General features: G+C 39.8%; 1 protein-coding gene and 1 long non-coding RNA gene across 22 annotated transcripts in view; one reads left to right on the forward strand and one right to left on the reverse strand.

The window, feature by feature from the left end:
* LPP (LIM domain containing preferred translocation partner in lipoma) overlaps positions 1 to 7,185 on the reverse strand; it is a 655,109-nt gene that overhangs the window by 38,482 nt on the left and 609,442 nt on the right. The window lies entirely within an intron of this gene.
* Positions 1 to 7,185, forward strand: part of LOC123286024 (uncharacterized) — a 38,032-nt gene that overhangs the window by 3,672 nt on the left and 27,175 nt on the right. Inside the window, exon 2 of the long non-coding RNA XR_011503241.1 lies at positions 921 to 4,407. This is a non-coding gene — a long non-coding RNA (uncharacterized lncRNA). The remainder of the gene's footprint in view (positions 1 to 920; positions 4,408 to 7,185) is intronic.

Consider the following 7,185-nt stretch of genomic DNA (forward strand, 5'->3'; position numbering starts at 1 on the left):
CTCTTAGCCTCTCCATTTTTCTCTTCTCCAGTCTTCCACCATATTGATCTGCCTACAACACAACAGCACATCAGACTCATCAGAAAATTGTAAAAAGTAAATATTCTTGGGTTACCCCCAGACCTATGTAATCATAATCTCTGGGGTTGGGGCTCAGGAATCACAACTTTAAGAAAGTTCTGTGGTTGTGCCAGAGCTTCTTCATCCAGATTGGCTAGCATTTGAATTTTTATAAAGCAAAAAAGAGCAAAACTATGCAACCAAATGAATTTACTATAGGTATCTGGAGAATAGTTTTGTCAAGGATTTCGATTCCCTTCAATTACTTTCTGGAAACCTAGGTCATCTTAGGGTTGGAGGAAACCTAAGGAAGGAAGGAGAAAGCACTAGATACCTATTGGGTACCAAGCACTGTGCTGGGCTCATTCACACATAGTGTCCCATTTAATCCTTAAAATAATGCCAGTATGATAATTTTATCACTATTTTAGAGAAGAAGAAACTGAAGTTTAGATTTTTGATTTATATGCACCCAAAGTCACAAATTGGCACATAGGAATTAAACATGGGTCTGCCTGACTCCTATCTACAAGGTCTAGGGATTAATAAATACAAAAATTTCATAAGCAAAGGAGAAACACTGCATCTTGTACGGATGTATAAAATGATGAATTTGCACATATTCAAAGTGGTCTTATAGGCTTTAATTAAAGATCATACTTCTATGAGAAAAATCTATAGTGTAATAGAAAGAGCCTTCGACTGGAAGTCAGGAAACAATACTAGTCCTGCCATGCCACTGATTTGCTGTGGGACGCCTTGATGGCTGTTTTCCTATAGCTGCTCTTCCCCTCTTTCTTTAGAACTTCCAAATTTTAGCTGGGTACACAGCTGCCCAGAACAAATATTATATTTTTCAGACTTCCCTACAGCTAAATTTGGCCATGAGACTGAGTTCTGGCCAAAGGGTTGAAGGTGGAATGGAAACGTCCTCAGAGAGAAAGGGGACAACCTCATCCACTGGAATGCAGGAGCAGCCATCTTGGATCACTCAATAGAAGCCACAAGCTGAGCATGGCAGAGGAACGCAGCAGGAGACTGGGTCCTTGCCTACCACTTCCTGGATCTCCTACTTTCTTCGGTGAAAGAGAAATGAACATTGTCTCATTTCACCGCTATTACTGTTTTCTGTCACTTCACTTGAACCTAATATACTTGCTTTGTGATTCAAGTCCAGTTATTCTCCTTCTCTGTGCCTCAGTTTTCTTATTTATATAACAAAGAGGCTGGACTAGATGACATTAAGGTCCATTTCAGGTCTCACATTCTCTATGATTGAATGACATGCCATGGAAAAGATTCTGAATTGAAATCAGGATCTCAAAGAGAGATCCACACTCCCATGTTCACTCCAGCACTATTCACAATAGGCAACATATGGAAAGAACCCAAGTGTCCCTTGACAGATGAATGAAAAAAGAGAACGTGGTATATACAAACAATGGCATATTATATAGCCTTAAAAAAGAAGGAAATCCTGTTGTTCACAACAACATAGATGAACCTGGAGGATATTAAGCTAAGTGAAATAAGTCAGTCACAGAAGGACAAATACTGCGATTCCTCTTACATGAGATATCTAAAATAGTCAAATTCATAGAAGCAGAGAATACAACAGCGGTTGCCAGGAGCTGGGGGGAGAGGGAAATGGGGAGCTATTTTTCAATGGGTATAAAGCTTCAGTTAGGCCACATGAGTAAGTTCTAGAGATCTGCTGTACAACACAGTGCTTATAGTCAACAATACGGTATTGTACACTTTGAAATTTGTTAGGAGGGTAGACCTTATGTTAAGTGTTCTTACCACAAAAAACAAAAACAAAACAAAACAAAAAAACCCAAAGGGACACAAGGAAACTCTGGGAGGTGCTGGATATATCTATTACCTTGATTGTGGTGATGGTGTCCTGGGTGTTTGCATATGTTCAACTCATCAAACTGAACACATTAAATATGTATAGTTCTTTGTATATCAATTACATCTCAGTAAAGCTGTTAAATAAAATAAATAAATAAACCAGAAACTTCCTTCTTCCAGCAGCTTGGCTGACCTGCTAGTGACTGGTCTCAAAATCTGTAAGTATGCTAGATCAGTATCAGTAGAAGCTACAGGAAGAGAGAGGGATCCATCCTGTCCAGATTGCCAGTATGAACAGCTATCAAGGAAGCACCTATCACTGGATATTCCAGTGATATTCCGGTCAGCTCAGCCCCACCTAGAAGCTCATGAGACAAAGCTTGAGGCTTTGATAGTATCCACAAGTCTCAACTCAAAGCTTGTTCTGCCTATATCACCCCACGGTGGAGACAGGCGTGGGAATTAGATAAGATTATAAATCTTAAATGATTAATTGTAATCATGCCCATGGAATTTCTTGGGATGGTGAATAACATTTTATGATCTATGATCATGAACATTTATGACTTGTTTATTTGCAAACACTCCCCATCAGGGCCAGGACTACGATAAAGCAACTAAGGTACTCAGGGAGCAAAATTTAAGGAGGCGCCCACTTTCAGGATCCTGCAAGTTCCTTAGCATGTCCTTCAGTTTGGTTCCTCAGGAGCCTCATTTCCTAGCCCTGTTTCATCTTTTGTATTAACTATTTTTTTCTCCCAAAGAAATTCTACCTAATGGCTATGACTCATTTTAAATCTGCATTTTAACATTACCCATTTATTTCACATCAACTGAACTAACGACTGTTTCTGCTGTTCCCATTGTGAAATATCATTCACAGTTACAAGCCCATTCTAGGCATTTCATACATCCTCATTGCCTTACATGTTTTCCTGGTTTCAAGAACAGATATTTGCTGACAACTTGTTAGAGTTCAAGATAAAGCATATGAAACAGACAATGAAAAGAAAGTATACAATTGCTCAGGTCATAATGATAAGCTTTCATCCTTTAGCACAGTACTTTCTAACCAACTAGGCTACTAACCTACAAGTATATTTTCAACAGTCTTATCATTATTTTCCAAAGCATTGAACTACAAAGGGCCACACTGAATATACTGCCATCTTTCGAAAGCTTTCTCTTCTGATTTTATGGTAATCCTACCCACTTATCATCCGAAATAAAAACTCAAGAGTCTTCTTTGACTTCTCCATCTCTTTCATCCCTTACACATCTAAGGAATCAACCAATCCATCCTTGCCCGCCTCTCCATCCCCACGGCTTGCACCCTAGTTCAGGTTCTCATCATTCCTGGCAGTACAGCTGCAACATCATTCATCAGCAATCTTTCTTACACCAGATTTGCTTTATTCCAGAAGTCTCATACTCAAATGGAAGATTCTGAAAAACAGCATCAAGGAGTGACATGCTTTGTGTGTAAGTAATAAACAGTGGGAGCACTGTGGCAAACTGCAGAATGCATGCCCCACCCAAAGGTGGAAGGTAATTCTCAGTTCTAGTTGATTGTTGCCAGGCAGAAATTGAGAACTCCACTTTTCAGCAGAAGCCGGAAATCTAGATTCTCCCAAATTTTAAGTTTCAAACTAGTTTAAATAATTTAAGAATCATTTGAATATCAAACAAAATACATTTGAAGATATCTGGTGTGAAAGCAGCCAGTGTGTGACCTCTGCCCTACTCTAGTTGATCACTCTGTCAGACCTTATTTCTAAAACAGAGACAGCATCAGATCTCTGCCTTGCCTGGAAGCCATAAAAATATCCCCCTATGCCTATAGGAGAAATCCAACTCCTTGGCAGTCTAGTAAGAATGTTCACAACTCTGTGGATACACAACCATTCCTCTTATGTACCCTATATTCCAGCCAATTCAAATTGCTGGTATTTCCCTGACTACGTCCTATACTTTCTCCCTTGATGTCTCTCTTCACATTACTCTTCCCACTTCATCTCTCACTGGCCAACTCCAGACTCCAGCTATTTTTGGCCTCTTCTCTGACACCTGCCCTGAGTGAGTCCCTCTCAGGCAGGACTCATTGCTACCTCTTTCTTCATCCATAAAACTTTTGCTGGTGTCCTCTTGCGGCATTTGTTACACTGTGTTCTGGTTTTGTGTACATGTCTGTCTCTTCCACCCTATTTTGAGCTCCTTGAGAAGGGACCAAGTCTTACTCACCTTTTGCATCCCCTAGCACAGTGTCTGGTACAAAACAGTAGGCATGCAGTAAGTGTTCCTTGACTAGTGGACAATTAAATGAAAGCACAAATTCCAAAAAGCTTTTAAGTTGATTTTGTTGAGGTTAACAGTGTGAATCCTCATCTGGTTTAGGTGAAACTACACTTCTTAGAGGAAAGCTGGGTTTAGAGGACAAAGGAAATAGCCTGGATGTTTGCGCAGCAATTATAACCATTTTCCTTACTCGAGGTAAGCAATAATAATACACATGTAGCATCTTTCTTGGTTGAGTTCTCAGCCCATGGCAGATAGGATTTCCTTCACCTTGTGTGTGTATCAATTTGCTTCAAGTTCACAGAGTCAATGTTTGGCAGAAACAATAGACATGAGAGCTCTCAATTTCCACGTCAGTGCTCTGAGTTCCAGAGCATACTGTCTCCATCATCAGTGTTCTCCTTGTCAAGGGTACACGGCATATACATCAGAGGAAGTTTATGAAAGAAGTTGGCTGCAAGACCCGCTTAAATATGCTTCTCATTCACTCACGTTCCATCAAGGAGAACACATCACAGATACTCCAAACAGTTACCTGGAGAGAGGACCATTCCAAAATTCTAGATAAATAATGTGTTTCTTGCAAGTGAAAATTCACTTCATGGTATGAATTTCTTGGTAACTCACTAATCCTCCCTCAAACCCACTGAATTTTTTATTTTTCAAGATTTTTGCCATCCTCCCCCACACTTTCTAGTGACAGGGGGATGACTTCCGGGTTCTGAGGCTATCTCAGCCTCACTGTACAATCAGGAGACACATCCCCCCATACAGAGGTCTCATGTCTGCAATGCAGCACAGAGTGCGGTCACTTAATAACACTCTGATTATGTCCCTCTGGGTCCTTCACTGGAAAACAGCAGGCACCACGCCTTTAAAATATGATTTTTGGGGTCTAATTACAGTTTGGTAAGATATAAGGCAATAGAGAAAGGCCTCAGACTCAGTGAGTATGAAAATAAAGTTTATGCTTCATTTTGGAAGTTCCAAAGTTAGAGTTTAAAACTTGGGACTTTAATTTTGATGTTACAATGAGAAGCAGCAGAAGTGACAACCCCAAAGTAATTGCATTACCACCTTGATTGGGTTCATATCCTATGTGACATGGATTTTATATGTATTATCCAAAATCCTCAAAACAACCTTGAAAAATAGACATCATTATTCCCAATTTACAGATAAGAACACTAAGGCTGAAAGAGGTTAAATGATTCTCCCAGTGTTATTAATTGGCATGTAGCTGGGTCAAGATGCAAAAATTAGCCTTTTTGATTCTGAAAGTCCACACTTTTTCCAGCCCACTGTGCTGCAAAGAACATATCCAAGGAGATGGATAATAAAAATGATACATACTTCCCAAATCCATTTTTGCTTAGAGATGGAATTTTGAATTTTCCACTATATATGGATAAATATACTAACCTCTAAACTCCCTTGGTATCCAAAATAATTATCTTATTGACTAAAGAGAAGCTGGAAAAATTTCCTCCTTCACTGTTCAACTCCCTGCAGTTTATTTCATACTAGGGACAGATACTATTTCTTAAAGCATAACAGAGTTTGTCTTTAAAATAAAAATTCATAGAAAGCCTTTCCCATAGGGAGTTGGATTGTGTTTTGAACGCCGTTTTTCAATGAATTCTGAAGAGAAGAAGAGGAAATATTAATAAGTTGAGTTTTAAAGTAAAATTGACATTGCCAAATGAATAATATTAGCCAAAGACTAGTTGAAATATAGGTAGGCCAATGCTTTGACCATCTGGTGCCTAAACTCAGATCACGCAACTATTACACATCAGGAGGAATGCACTTAAGGCAATAGTTTAGAAGCTACCATCAGAGACAACGGTTAAACACAGGAGGGAGACAGAAAGAACAAATACATAATGTAGTTTTGAAGTATGATAAGAAATATCATATCTCTGATTAGCTTTGCAAATTAATAGTATTCTAAGAAGTTGATAGAGAGGTGAAAATTCTTTTTATTTTTTGTGAGGAAGATTCACCATGAGCTAACATCCACTGCCAATCCTCCTCTTTTTTTGCTTGAGGAAGATTAGCCCTGAGCTGTCATCTGTGCTGATCTTCCTCTATTTTATATGTGGGATGCTGCCACAGCATGGCTGATGAGTGGAGTAGGTCCACGCCCAGGATCTGAACCTGCAAACCTTGGGGCACCAAAGTGGAGTGCGTGGAGCTTTAACCACGTGGCCATGGGGTCAGCCCAAGAGGTGAAAATTTAAGATCTAACACTTTTTAGGGAAGTCTTTCTTTAGACAATACTTCTTCTCTATGCTCCAAATCTAGAAAAGGGAAGTGTGGGATGTGGGAGAAGAATAGGGACCAGAGATATTTTCTCAAATAATCTGATGCTTTGGATACTTCAACATAGAGAGGCAAATGAGTGAAATCCCAGGATTCACTGAGAAGGATGAGATATTCAGAGCCCAGGGGAGGGATTTACAAAGGACCATAGGATGCCTGAGACGAAAGAGCTGGGGGATTAACCAGTCCAACCAGACCATTTTACTGGTGAGAAATTGCAGCCTGGTGATGAAGTGGCCAGTTACACTGCTGAGTGGAGTCAGAGCTGCTGTTTGAACCCAGGTCTCTTGGCTTTCAGACCAGTGTTCTTCTCACTTCCACAAGACACTAGTGGAAACAATGGGGTAATACACGGCTATCACGAGAAGTCAAGGTGTATGCCTAATAGTTCAGGTTGGTGTCAGGGCCCTTTGTGACAAATACTTGAGGCCCTTGGGACTGAAGAGAAGAGGGATTTGGCCCAAAGACTCAATACTTATTTCTCCATGTTTTCCACTTATATAAATTCAAGACCAAATCAAAAACGAGGAGAATGGATAAACGAGTTTGGGGGTATAGTCATACAACAGAATAGTGCTCAATAACAAAAAGGAAAAGATCGCTTATACAACAGAGCAGATGAATGGATGAATCCCCCCAAACTGCATG

The sequence above is a fragment of the Equus asinus genome, chromosome 5 (assembly GCF_041296235.1).
Source record: "Equus asinus isolate D_3611 breed Donkey chromosome 5, EquAss-T2T_v2, whole genome shotgun sequence".
In the NCBI taxonomy this organism is placed as follows: domain Eukaryota; kingdom Metazoa; phylum Chordata; class Mammalia; order Perissodactyla; family Equidae; genus Equus; species Equus asinus.